The sequence below is a fragment of the Cervus elaphus genome, chromosome 19 (genome assembly GCF_910594005.1).
Source record: "Cervus elaphus chromosome 19, mCerEla1.1, whole genome shotgun sequence".
Classification (NCBI taxonomy): Eukaryota; Metazoa; Chordata; class Mammalia; order Artiodactyla; family Cervidae; genus Cervus; species Cervus elaphus.
Genome location: NC_057833.1, coordinates 65,349,139 through 65,366,733, shown reverse-complemented (window position 1 = coordinate 65,366,733; position 17,595 = coordinate 65,349,139).

Below are 17,595 nucleotides of genomic sequence, written 5' to 3'. Positions count from 1 at the left end.
ACACTCTGGGTCAATAGGGCCCAGTCCTTGCCCTGTTGTTCCATCAGTCAAATGGGGAAGACAAATGGTAAATAGCTCTTTATAGAACCTGTCATTTGGTATGTCCCTATTCTCTAAAACAATGTTTGAGTCAGGATGGGCTCCCTGCTATAACCAACAGCCTCACTCTATCCTGTGAAGTCCCCATCTTCAACTTGGGGCCTCCGAGGTCACCATGAAAGGGGATGACAGGTGGGCAGTGCACATTGGACACTCACCACCTTGGCTTGGTTGGGACGCGTATGCCCTCTGCTTGCACGGGTCATTGGTCTATCAGTTCACATGGTCCAACTCAGATGCTAGGCAGCTGTGTCCCTGCTGTAAGTGAAGATGCAAGATGAGTATCTTTGGTAGACCACTGGAGACCTCTGCAACAGGTGGGTACTATATTTATAGGTGACGGAGATTGAGGGGGTGAAGAACTTACCAAGGTCACGCTGCCAGTATGTGGAGAAACCAGATTTGAACCAGGTTTCCTTGACCCAAAGCTTATGCTCTCACAGCTCTGTTACGCTAACTTCCTTGCCATGACCTGTTCCCAGATCGAGGCCATAGTAGAGCTCTATGAGCGCTCTCTGCCCTTGAACACATTTCTCTTGGTTTGGGCCAGTCTGGAATGCTGGCCTTGCTGCCGTTGGATTTTTCTGATGGCCCTTGGCTGCTACTTAAGGCCTTGCTAGTCTTTCTCCTTCTCCAGATGTGTTCATGGCACTGGGTGAAGTTTCCATCTTTGAGGACAGAAAATAAAGAAATAGGATGAGAGTTTACACAACTGTTGCTTGAAGAAGATAGCAGCCAATTTGCATATATAACTTCGGGCATCTTTGGTTATAAAGGAGCTGCCTCATTTTCTGGCTCTGTGTCCCATAGACAGGGCTCTAGAAGTTTGGATATAGGAGACCACTTTGTGTTTGAGCAATGGAATCAGATTTGTCAGTGGGAACAGGTACATCAGGCTCCAGGCACAAGCAATGTGACAAATGTGTGTAACAGACTCTTTACCTTTGAGGTGGGATGGACCCAAGTGAAGAGTTGTGCTCACATTCACTCTGCCTGATGCAGATATGTGACTAATGTCAGCTCCATCCACAAAACCCTGAATACATTGAGCCCCAGTTACTATGACTGTATAACAAATTATCCCCAAACTTAGAAGCTTAAATAGTCATTGATTATACTCACAGATTCCTGGGCCAAGAATTCAATCAGGGCACAGCAGAGTTGGGTTGTATTTGTCTCTCAGTTTCTAGGGCCTCAATTGGAAGTCTCAAGAACAGAGGATTTGTTGCTGTTCCACCACTAAGTCATGTCCAACTCTTTGTGAGCCCCATGGACTACAGCACTCCAGGCTTCCCTGTCCTTCACGTCACTGTACTTCACTATCTCTCAAACTCACATCCATTGAGTCAGTGATGCTATATAACCATCTCATCCTCTGTCGCCCCCTTCTCCTTTTGCCTTCACTCTTTCCCAGCATCAGGGTCTTCTCCAGTGAGTTGGCTCTTCGGATCAGGTGGCCATATTATTGGAGCTTCAGCTTCAGTAACAGTCCGTCCAATGAATACTCAGGGTTGATTTCCTTTAGGCTTGATTTCCTTGCAGTCCAGGGGACTCTCAAGTGTCTTCTTCAGAACCACAGTTCAAAAGCAGCAATTCTTCGGCACTCAACCTTTACAGTCCAACTCTCACATTTGTACATGACTACTGGAAAAACCAGGAGTATAGCTATCTGGATCTTTGTCAGCAAAGTATGTCTCTGCTTTTTAATAGGCTGTCTAGGTTTGTCAAAGCTTTCTTTCTAAGATGAGGGTTGAAATCATCTAAAAGCTCATTCACTCACAAGTCTGCTGGTTGGTCGTGGCTGTTGGCTGGGGGCCTCAGCTCCTGCTTCTGTGGGTCTCTCCACACACTTTCTCTCTGTGGGTGAGTTTGGGGTTGGATGGACCACCATCCTCACAGCATGGTGGGTGTGTTCCCAGGGGAGCATCTTGAGAGAGAGAGAGCTTTTTTTCACTTGTCCCTTGGAAGTTACATACTATTCCTACTGTCCCATTTTACTCATTGAGGCAGTCACAGAGTCCACCCAGGTGCAAGGGGAGGGGAGATTGACTCTGTATCTTCATGAAGAGTGGAAAACTCTAGAAGGATGATCAGGACTGGAAACAGTGTTGTGGCCACTTTGGTAAAAGTCATTCTGCCACTTTGCTTTTGTTCTGATTCTTAAATCTGACTTAAACAACAGTTGTACCTTTGATACGTATGTGCCAGATATCTTGTATTCATTAACTCTAAGCCTGACCCCAACACTGCCAAGCAGATTACTATTCCTCTCACAGATAAAGAAACTGAGGCTCCGAGAAGTTAACTAACTTGCCCAAAGACACAGAGCTGGCTGATGGTATAGATAAGTTGCAAGGCCAAGCCAGGCAGACACCACATTCCATACTCTTCCCTACAGTTTCTATATGGTTCCCAATGGAGATGACTCATTCCTTTAATGGAAGCCAAGTCTGGCAGGGGAAGGCCAGTGTGGTGGAGATGGGGTAAAGGGAAGTTCAAACACTTGGGATTAATGGTAGTTTCCATGAAGGTATTTGTTCTAATAATTTCCACCTTCTAGCATCCACACATCAAGTCAAGCTGATATCATCGAACCCTCCCTGGTTCCCAAACATCTGCAATACATTTACTTTGACTCTCTGTCATGTATAAAATATTCCTCAAAGGCCAGAAGATGCTGTCACATTAATGGACAATGGAATCCACCCTCCTTCAGGGGGGCTGAGGATAAAGCCTGGTGAGACTTTCCTAGGAGCACTAAAGGGTTCATCATCCCAACCAGGAGATTTTTGAGAGTAAAAGGGGAGGGTCATTCTAGGAATGTTCTGTGTCTGGATCTGGGGGGTAGTTCCAGGTTTGTGCGGTGTAGACAGTCTTTACTCTCATGAGGCGTGTGCTGTAGTTGCATAAGCTAGACCTAATCCACAGCCTCGGGATGGCTACACGCAATGAGGGCCATGCCAGGAGCATGGCATCAGTGAACCCTGTGGGGGGCCAGGGGGACAGCTGGGCCCCCTCCCCATTTCCAGTTCCCATCAGGCCTCCCTGGGGTGGGAAGAGCTGCGTCTGTGCTCAGAAACGGTGGGCTCTCCAAGTCAGGATCCTGTGAAGGTGCATCTTTAGATCCTCTTGCATAGTAAATGCACACCCTCACCTACACTCTCATTCATGCACGATGACATTCACACTCACACCACTTATATGCACACTCATTTCACACACAACTTGTACTCACACAATCACATCCATACTCACATTTGCACTTGCAAACAAACTCTCATCATTTTATGACAAATAGAAGGAGGAAAAGTAGAAGCAGTGACAGATTTTATTTTCTTGGACTCCAAAATCACTGCGGACAGGGACTGCAGCCATGAAATTTAAAGATGCTTGTTCCTTGGAAGGAAAGCCATGACAGACCTAAGACAGCATATTAAAAATCAGAGACATCACTTTGCCTGCCAAGGTCCAAATAGTCAAAGCTATGGTTTTTCCAGTAGTCAAGAATGGATATAAGAGCTGGACATAAAGAAAGCTGAGCACTGAGGACTTGATACTTTTGAATTGTGATGCTGGAGACGAGTCTTAAGGGTCTCTTGGACTACAAGGAGATCAAACCAGTCCATCCTAAAGGAAATCAACTCTGAATATTCATTGGAAGGACTGATGCTGAAGCTGAAGCTCCAGTCTTTTGGCCACCTGATGCGAAGAGTTGAAACAATGGAAAAGACCCTAATGCTGGGAAAGACTGAGGGCAAGAGGAGAAGGGGGTGACAGAGGATGGGATGGTTGGATGGCTTCACTGACTCAATGGATATAAGTTTGAGCAAACTCAGGGAGATAGTGAAGGACAGGGAAGCCTGACATGCCGCCTTCCATGGGGTCACAAAGAGTCAGACAGGACTTAGGGACTGAACAACATACACACTCATGTTCACACATACAATGAGCTTTGAAATTCACAACTCTTACACAAATGCAGTCATATTTACATACAGTCAATGCCCACACACATATTCCCATGTGCACACCCACATTTATATGCACACACTTGATCACATGCTCACATACCCACTTCACACACACACATTCACACTATGTGACTTACACCCCCACACATATTGTGCCCCCACATTTAGACATACTCACACTTTATCTCAGCTCTCTGAGGAGAACCAGAATGAGATACATTAGAATTTTTTTCCTTAATTTTCCCGTGTGGGCCGGTTAGGGATCTTATCATTATTATCTTATCTATTATTTCTCTTGCATTTATTTGTGTTTTTCTTCAAAAGCTTTTCAGGGCCTTTCATCACAAAATAAAATTTTTAAAATCATATTAATAGTACACATAGGCATGTTGCACATAAAATTTGCTTAAACATAATAGAGATTCTTGCTAAGCTTGAGAATGCTAAAACCAAAGAAAAAAATCACAATGTATACCACACTACAGAGTTCATAATTACTCCCTCTCAGCCTGTTTAATTTAATATGTTTTAAACAGAGCCTCTTTAGTTGGTTCAAGTACTGTTGAAGCCTGGCTTGGTGAATTTTGAGCATTACTTTGCTAACATGTGAAATAAGTACAATTGTGAAGGAGTTTGAACATTCTTTGGCATTGCCCTTCTTTGGGATTGGAATGAAAACTGACCTTTTTCAGTCCTGTGGCCACTGCTGAGTTTTCCAAATTTGCTGGCATATTGAGTGCAGAACTTTCACACCATCATCTTTTAGGATTTGAAATAGTTCAGCTGGAACTCCATCACCTCCGCTAGCTTTGTTTGTAGTGATGCTTCCTAAGGCCCACTTGACTTCACATTCCAGGGTGTCTGGCTCTAGGTAAGTGATCACACCATCGTGGTTATCTGAGTCATGAAGATCTTTTTTGTACAGTTCTTCTGCGTATTCTTGCCACCACTTCTGCTAGGTCCATACTGTTCCTGTCCTTTATTGAGCCCATCTTTGCATGAAATGTTCCCTTGGTATCTCTGATTTTCTTGAAGAGATCTCCAGTCGTTCCCATTCTATTTTTTCCCTCTATTTCTTTGCATTGATCACTGAAGAAGGCTTTCTTGTCTCTCCTTGCTATTCTTTGGAACTCTGCATTCAAATGTATACATCTTCCCTTTTCTCCTTTGCCTTTAGCTTCTTTTCTTTTCTCAGCTGTTTGTAAGGCCTCCTCAGACAGCCATTTTGCCTTTTTGCATTTCTTTTTCTTGGGGATGGTCTTGATCACTCTTTTTCAGAAGGATTCCCTAGATCATAGAGTCTGGACCCCAAAGGCCAGCTACTGTTTTCTTTCCAAATGTACATGCTGCTCATCACCAGGTGTGAGTAGATCCTTAGGCCCCAGGCCTCAAAAAGGGAAAACTACCACTCCTTTTCCTTTCTCCTCTTTTAGGGTCAAAGCAGGTCTACTAATCCTCTCCCTTTCAGCTTTATTTTAGGGTTTGCGGCCAGTGAGTATAGACCAATATCCTGTTTTTCAAACTGAAAGATCTGAATTTATGGGGCAGGACACTGGTGATAGTAGACTGGAAACAGTCGTGGTGATGGTTTGTGCAATGGAGGTGGGAACGCTGATGTTCTTAGTGAGGACATTGATGTTAATAGTGGTGGTGGGGGATGGGTGTTGATGATGGTGGTAATATTGATGGTGAGGGTGGTGTGCTGGTGGAGCTGGTGGTGATGATGGTGATGAGCTGTGTATGGAGGTGGTGATGGTGGTGGAGGTGGGGGAGATGGAAGGCATGATGGTGATTTGGTGCTGCAGGTAGAATGGTAATATTGGTGGAGTTGGGGATGGTGGTGAAGGTGATGGTGGTGGTGGAGGTGATGGTGGTGGGGGTGATGATGGTGGTGGAGGTGATGTGGTGGTGGACGTGATGGTGGTGGACGTGATGGTGGTGGTGGTGGTGATGGTGGTGGTGATGGTGGTGGTGGAGGTGATGGTGGTGGGGGTGATGGTGGTAGGGGTGAGGATGGTGGTGGAGATGATGCTGGTGGAGGTGATGGTGGTGGTGGAGGTGATGATGGTGGAGGTGATGGTGGTGGTGGTGATGGTGGTGGAGGTGATGGTGGTGGTGGAGGTGATGGTGGTGGAGGTGATGGTGGTGGTGGAGATGACGGTGGTGGAGGTGATGGTAGGGAGAGCATGTGAGATGACAAAAGTGGGGGAGGAGGTGGTAACTGTGGGTGGGCACTGGCATGATGGTGTGTAGAAGTGAGTCCTGGTGGAGGTTCTGGTGCTGCTGTTGGCCATGGTTGGTGGCTGATGTACAATTGATGGTTTACTCCTCATAGCTAAGAGTGGCCCTGAAGACTTGCTCAGCTGTGACCTGGCAGCCTCTTTTGCTGAAGAAGAGGGAAAGAACCCTGGTGGACCCCACCCCGCGACCCACTGAGTTAACCACAGTTTTTAGCTGACTCAGGTTTGAGTTACCACAATAAACTGGATACAGCTTCTGCTCCACCTTATGGGGCAGGCATCCCTCAGCAGACCTGTTCTCATCCTCATAAAGTCTCTAGTAAGTGAAGCTCCTCGGAAGCCCCAGCAGGAGGGGCCTGGGTATGTAGGGAGGGGTCTGGTGCCCTGGGTGGCACTCAGCCCCTCAAGCTCCCTCTGCCCCCAGATGGAGCCTACACACGGGGCGCCTTCCCAGCATCTCCTGCTGTCACCCCACCCCAGACTGCCTGTGTCAGGGCTCACATAACTGACCTCAGCGTAACTCTTCACCATATGGTGTGAAGAAGGCAGGATTCTCCCCACTGTATGGATGAGAACACTGAGGCTCAGAGAAGGGCAGCGGCTCCCTGGGACTGCACAGCTAAGGAGCGGGCAAGGCCCCGCGTGCCCGCTCTGCTTTGCCTCACTGTGCCTTCTGCCCATCACAGAACGGAATCCCCAACAGCAAAGTCTTAAACCCGGCCAGGCTTGGACAAATAACGGCCAGTGTACCCACAGGGGTACAAGGCAGGCAGGAGCTACCACTGTCAATGTGGATTTTCAACATCCTGTTAAAAAGCCAGCACTGAGTTTCTGACCAAAACAGAGACATTTCTGCAACTGGAAATCAAGTTATTCAAGAGTTGCTCCCAACAAAAAGATGAATTCCTCTTGACCCAGGAATGCCCTTTCAGAAAAATACAGAGGCTTAGAAGGAGCCTACGTGTCTCTACCAACTTCTATTTCAAAATAAATATTTAAAGAGGTTTCTCTTTGCAACATGTTTTGCTAATAGACAGACAGCGGCTCGGGTCTCCCCTGGGGAGCTGAGGAAAGGGGCCAGGAGTGATGATCTGGAGCTGGGCCATGCGGAGGCCAGGCTGGCACACAGCCAGCGGCTGCGGGGTGCTAGGAGCTAGCGGCTGTCCCCATCTCCCGGCTTTGCAGCTGTCTGGGTACCTCTCAGTGCCTCGTGGCAAAGGCCTGGGGACTCTGAGACCATCCCATGCAGCTAAACCAAAGTCCCATGCCCTGCTCCAGGGGCAGGGATCGAACCTGGAGCTCTTGCCAACCCAGGGATCCAACCCGGGCCTCCCGCAGGGCAGGCAGGTTCTTTACCCTCTGAGCCAGAAGGGAAGCCTGACCAAAGCCCACATCTCAGGATTTTTCCGGTGGTCGTGTTTGCAAACACGTGAGGAGCAGGGAATGGGGCCCAAGAGTTGGCTCTGAGTGCTGGTGGCCATGAGCTGCTGCAGGGCCTCCTGGAGTCCCTGCCTTCAGCACTTCACGGCCACCTTCCACAGTCTACTGCATTTAGAAAAGTCCCCAACCCTGCTGAATTTTCATCCATATATCAGTCCTGGAATTATTCCTGCCTTCTTCCACAGTTACTGATGAAGTACCTCCTATGGGCTGAGAACTTACTGGATGATGGGGAGACTAGTATAAAACCCCATGTTTACTGGGTGCATTATTATTCCCATTCTACAGATAGGCAAACTGAGGCACAGAGAGGTGTTAGAGCAGTGAAGGTGCTAGATCTGTCCCCTGCCCTTGGGGAGCTTATGTTCCCGAACCGCGGGTAGACATACAATGAAGAATGACCTGATGACTTCATCGTAATTGTGGTGGAATGTTAAAGAGGAGGTGGGAGCTTGTCTGGGGAAAAGATACGAAAAGAGGTTGGGAGATGGCTTTGGAAGACATAGAGACAGGCCAGGGCTGGAATGAAACAAGCGGGGCCCCGAGGGCTGGAAATGTGAGGGTACACTCCCGGGGGCCCTAGATATACCCTCTCCTGACCCACCCTGGTCCCAGAGGTTGGAGAAGGCAAGAGGGAGGTGTTGGCTCCAGACTGGAGCAAAGATACTTCATTTCAGCAAGAGGGAAAGCTGGGGGTTTGGGAATGCACGCAGGTGAAGTGAGAGGTGGGGCTAGGACGATGGGAGAGAATTTCTGACTGTTTTCTATTTTCTCGGTAAAATCCCAGACAAGATCGTCATCTGGGAGTGAAGCCGGAGGAGGGGACATGGGCAGTTTGAGGGCAGGAAAGAAAGCCTGTGTTCAGGAGTGGCAGAGCCTGCTACGGCCGTCCTGGTGAGGCCCCCTGACTCATGGGCATCGTGAACTGAGGGTGAGACCAGCGGCACGGCTGTGTGTTCTGCTCCAGCGGTGGTTTGTTACTCAGGCAGAGGTGTGGAGTGGCTGGTTGGGTGGATTTGACCTGAGCTGGGGTTTAACCAGGTGAGCACAAGGCGGGGAGAGAGGGGACAGGTGGTGGGCAGAGGCTGGCAGGTCATGATGGATCAGAGGATGCAATTCGGGGGGAAGAGGGACATGGGGACCTGAGGGGGCTGATGAACAGACAGAGGCTTCGGAACCCAATGTCTCCTCGGGGAAGCAGGGCTGGGTGAGGATGGGCCATCTGAGGAAGAGAGCTGGAAGTTTTCTGAGTGGTGTTTTCACCAGTGGTGTCAAGGTCAGGAGGATGACTAAGGGGGAGGGGGTGCGGCTGGCAGGGGGGATGCATCAGAGGAAAAGTGCAAAGGAGAGGAAGGAGTCAAAGAGTGGCAATGCCAAGGGTGTGGCGAGTCCTCTGGAGTGGCCCTGAAACTGTGATCACAGAGCCAGAAAGAGAGAGGGAGTCAGGGGCTAGAAACTTCCACAGGCCAGAGGAGATCGCTTCGGGATTGTTAGATGACAGGACCCGAGATGGGCTGAGATGCTCCAGTTTGAAAGCATGAACTTCAAGGGAGCTGGGACTTTGGCACGTGGAAGGATGGAAAACGGCTTGAAAGTGGTGATGGGAGACAGGGAGGGCGATCATGAGAACAGAGCGTCTCCACTTGGTGGGGCTGAAGCGGAGATGAAGCCTTCAGGGCGGACCCCGGTCCAGAGTTGGGGCAAGAGGCTGCGGGGAAGGTCAGAGAAGAGGTGAGGCACTGATGGTGGAGCGTGAGCTCCGAGGGGCCCAGCGGGAGGGTTTGAGGGCCCAGAGGCACAGCCTGAGGTGGAACAGGGGCTCAGGACAGCCCAGAGCAGTCCCGGGAGAGAAGAAGGGGGTTATAGTTGCTTCAGAGACTGCTACAGCTCATGGTCCATAAGGTTATTGTTTGGAGGTGAGAGGGAAAGAGTGCTAATAGCTCTGCCAGTAGTGATTCATGTATTTTTAAGAAATGATTTCCATTTGTAATCCTTTGATTGCAAAAGGTGATTAAAAAAAAAAAATCTTAAACACACCCTGGGTTGCAGTTTTGTTGAAACTATCACCAAATGCCCGGATCTTTGGTCTCTGCCCACCGAGACCCCCAGCACCAGAGTGTGGTAAGGAGGGGCAGGGAGTGTTGAGTCTGCAGCTCTGTCTGAAGCCACCCCCCCCAGGCCGGGGCCCTCTCCACATCCACCCAAGACGTCAGCCTGAGTGTTCGGGCCGCGGAGCTGACCGGAAGCTGTGCAGGAGCTCCAGAGACTGCGCTGGTGGAAACGATCTGGCCACCCTTCCCCTCCTCCTGCCCAAGTCCATCCTTCCCCAAACACTCTTCCTTAGCGGGAAGGAGAGGACACTAGGGAGGAATTTTATATTCAGGATCCCAAGCAAAATTTTATGATTTTTTTTTCTGCCCTTGTCTCTAAAACTAGTACATTTTCTGGGGGACGGGGATTCTTTCCTTGGGGAATTCTGTCCTGCTTTAAAAGGGCCCATGTCTGGGAATTTCCTGGTGACCCAGGGGTTAGGGTTATGGGCTTTCATTACTGAGGGCCCAGGTTTGATCTCTGGTCAGGGGAACAGAGATCCGGTAACCTGCATGGCATGGCCCAAAAGCAATTCGTGTGCCCATGGTGAGGTTTCCGGGGCAACAGCTCATGTGCCACAGAGGGCAGCTTTGTGCCGGGCCAAGAACCATAACAATCACATGTGGGAAAGAAAATAGGTGAAGTTATAGAAACCCCAGATGCAACAGAGATGCAAGAATTCAACAAACTGGGCCCAGAAGGAACACCCGGACCCAGGCAAACACCGTCCAGACTCCCCCCACCCCACAACTGTTTATTGCGTGTCCAGAGTAAAGAGACTGCAGAGCTGACTGTGGCCCGCAGGGGCCTTGATGGAATATCCTGGGGGCACACTTGTAGAGGGTGCCCAGTTTACAATGTCACGAATCAGAGTGACCCCAGTGAGTGATTATACCCGATATTCAGGAGGACACACGCGTGTGCACATACACACACACACACACGTCAAAACACTAGAGGCAAAGCCTGTGAAATCTGTGACTCATTCTGAGCTCTAGGTCTAATCATAGCTCTGTTTGGGGATGAGAATATAAACGGGCGCTGGGTTAAGACTGAAAACACTTCCAGGTCTGATTTGGAATTTTCCCAGCAAAACGCTGAGTTTGCACACTTGGAGTTGACGTGTCTGTGAAAGAAGAGAGGGGCTAAGAGATGGGAGGCTAGAAGATAGGAGATGGGAGATACGAGGTTTTCATAATCTTCTACCTAACATGCTGCAGTTTACAAAGGTCTTTCACCCAGATTGTCCATTTGATTTTCATGGCATCTTTAAGAGGTAGCTAATTCCCTGTCCTCTTTCTGGAGGAAGAAAGCGAGGTGTCCGGAGTTTAAATCTCTGCAGATCCAAGATCTGGGGGATTCAAGCTCATCAGCTTCCACCCTTTCACTTTTAGAAACGAAAATGCCAAGTACAATCCTTCTTTAAAGACAGTCACGTGAACTTATACCTGAGAAAAATTCCGTAGAAGGGTCTGCACAAATCAATGAGTTTTACCTGATCTGTTTACACAGATGCCATTTCTAACTGTTGAGGTGTCTCATTTGTTCCTGGGAAGCATGGAGACTGTGTTGTGGAGCTGAGCTGATTGTTCAGTAGACCTTAAAAGATACATCATTTTCCAGAACGTTCTAAGAAGAGGTTAATTGCTGAATGCTTGAAGGAACTTAAACCAGCTAAAACAGCTACTAAATCAGCCATAAAACCAAGTGGCTATTTTGCCAAGGGTGCCCTGACCACCACCTTTCAGATAAATCTGTGCACTTCTCCCCAGAGCAGCCAATCCATTTGGAATTGCCCACAGTTCTTAGCGACCCACCAGTGCCTTGCAGCAGCGTGTGCGCCACTAAAGTCATGCCTCCGGGTACTCTGCGCTGTCCATTTGGCTTCCGAGACAGTTCAGCCTTTTATCTGTGCAGACCTCGCTGAGGGGCAAGTCTTGCTGTGAGTTGGAAGTAGTTTAAATTAAAAGCTGCCCTGTGGGGGGAAACCCTATGAGTCCTCCCAGAAAGAAAGGCATTTTCTTAAGACTGTGACCTCATTCTTGGTGACCAGCTTCTTGCTTGTCTTTGTTTCAGCCTAGTCCTCGAGGGGTAGCATCCCAGACATCTGCACTCCAGCCGCAGGAAGTGGGAAGGGAGACGAGTCCCTGGGAAGGGCTAGGATGGCCCAGCAACTGGGGTGGGGTTGGGGGGAGCTGAATGCAGACCCAGAGTGGGGCCCCAGAAGCTGCACCCATCATTGGATGCAGGAAGCCCAGCAGAGGCGGGGGAAGGGGGGCTGGTTGGGACTCGGATGCCCAGCTCACAGCGGCGCCAGGCAGCGGGCACAGGTGGTTTGTGCCCTGTGCGCAGACACCCTGGTTCCCATGGCACAGATGGCCCCCCCGGGTGGTCATCAGGAAGCTGAGACACCCCGGTCCCCGTGTCTGGGTGACAACGTGGGCCGGTCTTGGCCTGTACTTCTTGTGGCTGAGTGCGGCCTGGGAAAGGCAGGGGCTGAGATATTTAAAGGAATAATAATAATAATAATAAAAACTCATCTCAAATTATTTCAACTACTAAAAGATGACAATCATGCGATAGAGGTCCTCATCATGGCTATAGTGACAACCATATGGCATCATATATGTGGATCAAAGTAACATTGACACCTTAAATTCACACAATGCTATATGTCAAATGTATTTCAGTTAAAAATTTTAAATACATAAAATTTTAAAAGCTCACTTCTCTAGGAGAGTGCGACCTCATGATAACCCAGGCTGACTTTCCTGGAGAGCGGAGGGAAAAGGGTCTCCAGGGGAGGGGCTGACCCACAGGCCGTCGGGGAAGATGGTAGGAGACGGGGTGGGGGATGGGTTTGGTGATACAGGTGGGGCAGAGACTCCAGGCTGGACAGACAGACAGTGATCTCTCCTCTCTGGTGACTGCCACGCCCACTGGCCAGCATGACTTCTGGGGCAGGGAAAATGTGCCATGGGGCTGGAGGATCACAGAGCACCAGAGCGGGCAGACAGGAACAGTCTCCTGGGGTGCAGGTGGAAGCATGGCCCTGGAATACCCGTGGGGGCCAGTTCAGTGTGGGGGGTCTCAGAAAGCCCACACTTGGGTTTAGAGCCAGGTCGGGTCCCCTAGAAAGTCTCCCTCTCCGAGCAGCTTGGGAGACAGCGCTGACCTCACACTCCGCTCGCTCAGGCTGGGCCCACACAGCATCCCAAGCCTGCACGCTGGCTTCCCCCTCCGCCTGCTGTGATTTCCCTCCCCCTTTTCCATTGCCACCTCCAGTGAGGCCCTTTCAACAAGGCTCAGCCAAAGCCCCACCCCTTCTCATTAAGCTTTCTGCTCAATTTCACATCAGTGTTTTTGGAGTAAAGATTTCTAAGTACCTCATAGGGTTCTTGGAAGGGGAAAAATGAAACAAAGTATGCAAAAGCCACTCATCCAAATACTAAGTGAAAGTGAAAATTGCTCAGTCCTGTCTGACTCTTTACAACCCCATGGACTATACAGTCCGTGGAATTCTCCAGGCCAGAATACTGGAGTGGGTAGCCTTTCCCTTCTCCAGGGGATCTTCCCAACCCAGGGATCGAACCCAGGTATTCCACGTTGCGGGTGGATTCTTTACCAGGGAAGCCCAAGAATACTGGAGTGGGTAGCCTATCCCTTCTCCAGGGGATCTTCTTGATCTAGGAGTTGAACCAGAGTCTCCTGCATTGCAGGCAGAGTCTAACCAACTGAGCTGTCAGGGAAGCCCAAATACTAAAAACCTATGAAAATGTGAGAAAGTTACATTTTATTAGGAGATGTTGTCTTTACAATTAGAGTCTATCCCTATTTTACCTACTACATGACAAAGAACCTATACTGTGTACTATTTTATTGCTGAGTGCAAGGTAGGTACCAGAAGGGTTAGTTGACTCGTTTCTGCCCTCCATTGGAACAGCCTGCCTCTCAGATAAGACAGAGGACAGAAGTCCAAGAGACCCCTAACAAAGCTATTCACGGGTCTGATTTACTCTGCTAACAGTATAACTATGGTAACTGGATTAGCCTCCAACTGTCCTTTGGAAAGAGCTCAGCTTGGAATACAGCTTGGTTCCAGAAGCGTTTATTCAGATAGGGCCGGGTGGAACCACACGGCCTTTTGCGCCCCCAGCCTCTTTATGGGGGTGGAGAGGTGGCAAGGAAACTTTTCCTTAAAGGATTGGAGAGTAAATATTTCAGGCTTGCCTGAATTTAAAAATATGGCAGGCAGGCTTGCCTGCCATACAGTCTGTGCTGCAGCTCTTGGACTCTGCCGATGAGGTGACCATCGACAAACCGGGCAAGACTGTGTTCCAAGAAAACTTGACAAGAACAGGCGGCTAGTCTGCAGGCTACAGAGGGACCCCTGTTCTAGAAAAGTGTATATAGTGAGAGATGCTGCTTTTTGAAAATACACCTGGCCACAGCCCACTCTCTGATCGGAGGAGAGAGAATACCGTCATATCATGTTAATATCATGTGTTCTAGAAGGTTCCTCTGAGTGGGTCAGAGGTCAGGCTGGCTCACAGAACCTTGGGAAACTTGAATGACTTCTTGATGCTTCACCATGTCAAGAAGGCATTACAGGTCCCGTTGAGAGAGTGTCTAAGTCAAGGGAACTCTCCTCCCACTCCATTCCCACCCCTTCCCCTCGCCATGGCAGCCGTAGCCTGGGCTGTTGTCAGGGGAGCCAGGAGGAGGAGCCCATGCTGGCTTCCCCCGGTAGGTGAGCTTCGTCTTCGGGGGTCCTCAGGGGCCTGCTCTTCCTCTCTGAAGCTCCTGGCATCCTGTGGCCTCCACGGATCAGCCAAGAGCCCCAGATCCAGAGTTGATAGAACATCCTGGACTTTCCTGGTGGCTCACTCACTGATAAAGAATCCACCTGCCAATGCAGGAGACGCAGGTTCAATCCCGGGGTCGGGAAGATCCCCTGGAGGAGGAAATAGCAACCTGCTCCAGTATTCTGGGAAATTCCATGGACAGAGGAGCCTGGCGGGCTATCGTCCCTGGGTTGCAAAGAGTCGGACGGGACTGAGTGACTAAACAGCAACAGCTTGGCACCAACAGGACTGCCCGTGTCTTCCCCTGAGTGAAGCAGATGAACGCCAAAGCTTGGAACGGGAAAGCTGATGTCGCGGAAGGCTAGAAAGCAGGCACCGGTCTCTGGTCTCCCTGTCTAAACTGGCCATGAAGGGGCAGATGGTGGCCTATGCAGGAGCCTTTTGCTCTGCCCTGGGCTGGAGCTGGGTTGCTCTAATTCCCTGTTTGCACTGATAGGGTCCCGTCCACAGGCCTCTTCTGGAGCTGGAAGCTCAGCTCTGATCTACTGCCTCCGCTGAGCCCAGAAAGGATGTCTGTCTCCTCTTCCTCCATCAGCTTCCAGTGCTGCTTTAGTTGTGTTTCTGTGTTCTTTCCCCACCCACGCCCTCTCTTTCATCCCAGTACACACACACAAACACACACACACACACACACACACACACACACAGAGGCATTCACTCTTTCACAGAACAACTAGAATCAGAGACCTAAAGACTGAAGCTACACAAGCAAGAGACAGGAGAAGACTCTTGGAAAGCAAGGAGTCCCTTGGACAGTAAGGAGATCAAACCAGACAGTCTTAAAGGAAATAAACCCTGAATGCCCTTTAGAAGGACGGATGGCAAAGCTGAAACTCCAGTACTTTGGCCACCTGATGCGAAGAGCGGACTTGTTGGAAAAGACCCTGATGCTGGGAAAGATTGAGGGCAGGAGGAGAAGGGGATGACAGAGGATGAGATGGTTGGATGGCATCATTAACTCAATGGACATGAGTTTGAACAAACTCCGGGAGACAGTGAAGGACAAGGAAGGCTGGCGTGCTCCAGTCCACGGGATTGCAAAGAGTTGGACACGACTTAGCAACTGAACAATAACAAAGAGACAGAAACTGATCTTTAGAAAAAAACAAACCTGACATTGAGATTGCTTCACTGCTGAATACAGTCCACAAGAGTAGCTGAGCTGGAGGTCTCCTGTCAGGACAAGTCCTATTCCTTCTGACCATTCCTCCAGGAGAGGGAGTGGTGAAAGGGGTGCTGGGAAAATCTCTGACCACTTTATGTTTTGAGATGGGCCCCAGGGGAAGGCACATTGGAACAGCAGCTCCCTACAAAACTGGGCTTTTGTCCCCTTTCCTGTGATGGATCTGAGTCTTCGTCTCCCTACAGAAGTTTCTGTAACAAACCGACTCCTTTATAAAACTAAACGCATTTCTCTCCTACATCTGATTAGGCTGGAAAACGCATGCAGGACAGAAAAGACCATGCACCTCCTTCCCACATGAGCCTGTGTGTGATGTGATGTGGCCAGGAAGAATGAAGACAAAGTTTAGCTTCCTTTCACATGGGTTCTTGGTACAGAGATCTGGGTTCTGGATCTCAAGCACTAATTGATCACAAGCCAAACCCTGATGGGATACGCCTTTCCTAGTAGCAACCCTGCCCTGTCCCCTCTCCACAGCCCCAGCGTCAGTAGATTCACTCACAGATAGCAATGACTTACGGAAGCATCTTGGCTCAGGCCTGCTGGGCAGGCGCTGATGCTGGGCAGGCAGGGAAGACCGCCTCAGCTTGGGGCAGGGTGTGCGGGACCTGGTGAGAGGCAGAAGGCCAGACATTGACTCCTCCTTTGCTCCACTCAGGCTCTCCAGGGACACTGTTGCTCGGTGCAGTCAGAGGCCCATGCCTGTGGGGAAGCCAAAATGTTTAATCGCTGATACTGTGGCTCAGAGGGTAAAGAATCTGCCTGCAATACAGGAGACCCAGGTTCATCCCTGGGTGGGGAAGATCCCCTGGAGAAGGGAAAGGCTACCCACTCCAGTATTCTGGCCTGGAGAATTCCATGAATAGAGGAGCCTGGTGGGCTACAGTCCATGGGGTCACAAAGAGTTGGACACAACTGAGCAAATAACAACATGCACACACACACAGGAACTAACTAGTCACAATGATTTTCTGCCACAATGGCTGGAGGAAGGTCCCAAAGTCTCCCTGCTGGGTCAGGCATCAACCCTTTCACTACTGGATTAGTCTGGGCTCTCCAGAGAAATAGAAAAACCGTATATGTGTATCTCCAAATCAAAGATATATGTATGTATACTAGTTCAGTCACTCAATTGTGTCCAACTCTTTGAGATCCCATGAACTGCAGCACGCCAGGCTTCCCTGTCCATCACCAACTCCTGGAGTTTACTCAAACCCATGTCCATCGAGTCGGTGATGCCATCCAACCATCTCATCCTCTGTTGTCCCCTTCTCCTTCCGCCTTCAATCTTACCCAGCATCAGGATCTTTTCCAATGAGTCGGCTCTTCTCATTAGGTAGCCAAGGTATTGGAGCTTCAGTTTCAGCATCAGTCCTTCCAATGAATATTCAGGACTGATTTCCTCTAGAATTGACTGGTTGGATATCCTTGCAGTCCAAGGGACTCTCAAGAGTCTTCTCCAACACCACAGTACAAAAGCATCAATTCTTCAGCACTCAGCTTTCTTCACAGTCCAACTCTCACATCCATACATGACTACTGGAAAAGCCATAGCTTTAACTAGGTGGATCTTTGTTGGAAAAGTAATGTCTCTGGTTTTTAATATGCTGTCTAGGTTGGTCATAGCTTTTCTTCCAAAGAGCAAGCATTTTTTAACTTTATGGCTGCTTTCACCATCTGGAGTGATTTTAGAGCCAAAAAAATAA